Below are 575 nucleotides of genomic sequence, written 5' to 3'. Positions count from 1 at the left end.
AGACCTCTCTGTGCTTTACAATGCTTCCCTATGCTTTACCAGACCTCTCTGTGCTTTGCAATGCTTCCCTGTGCTTTACCAGACCTCTCTGTGCTTTACAATGCTTCCCTATGCTTTACCAGACCTCTCTGTGCTTTACAATGCTTCCCTGTGCTTTATCAGACCTCTCTGTGCTTTACCTTTACACAGTTATAAGGGCAGGCTGCTGGTGTGTTTGTGTTTGGCTGCAGGGCTCAGGTCTCTGTGTATATATCTGGGGGGGGGGGGTCATGTTTAGGGGAAGCCCCTCACCACAGCCTGCGTCACAGCGGCTCGCATTCACCCTGTCCTGCCTCAGGTTTCGGGAACAGAACAGGATGCTTTTCACACGACTTCCTGTCTCAGTGCCAGGCATTAACGCTCGCTCTACACAACACACTGTCTCTCTCTCTCTCTCTCTCTCTCTCTCTCTCTCTCTCTCTCTCTCTCTCTCTCTCTCACCTCTCTCTCTCTGTCTCTCGCTCTCCTCCCCTCTCTCTCTCTCTCTAACCTCTCTCTCTCTCTCTCTCTCTCTCTCTCTGTCTCTCTCTCTCTCT

The sequence above is a fragment of the Acipenser ruthenus genome, chromosome 41 (assembly GCF_902713425.1).
Source record: "Acipenser ruthenus chromosome 41, fAciRut3.2 maternal haplotype, whole genome shotgun sequence".
In the NCBI taxonomy this organism is placed as follows: domain Eukaryota; kingdom Metazoa; phylum Chordata; class Actinopteri; order Acipenseriformes; family Acipenseridae; genus Acipenser; species Acipenser ruthenus.
The sequence above is the reverse complement of the archived record's forward strand: the minus strand, read 5'-3'. Positions refer to the sequence as shown.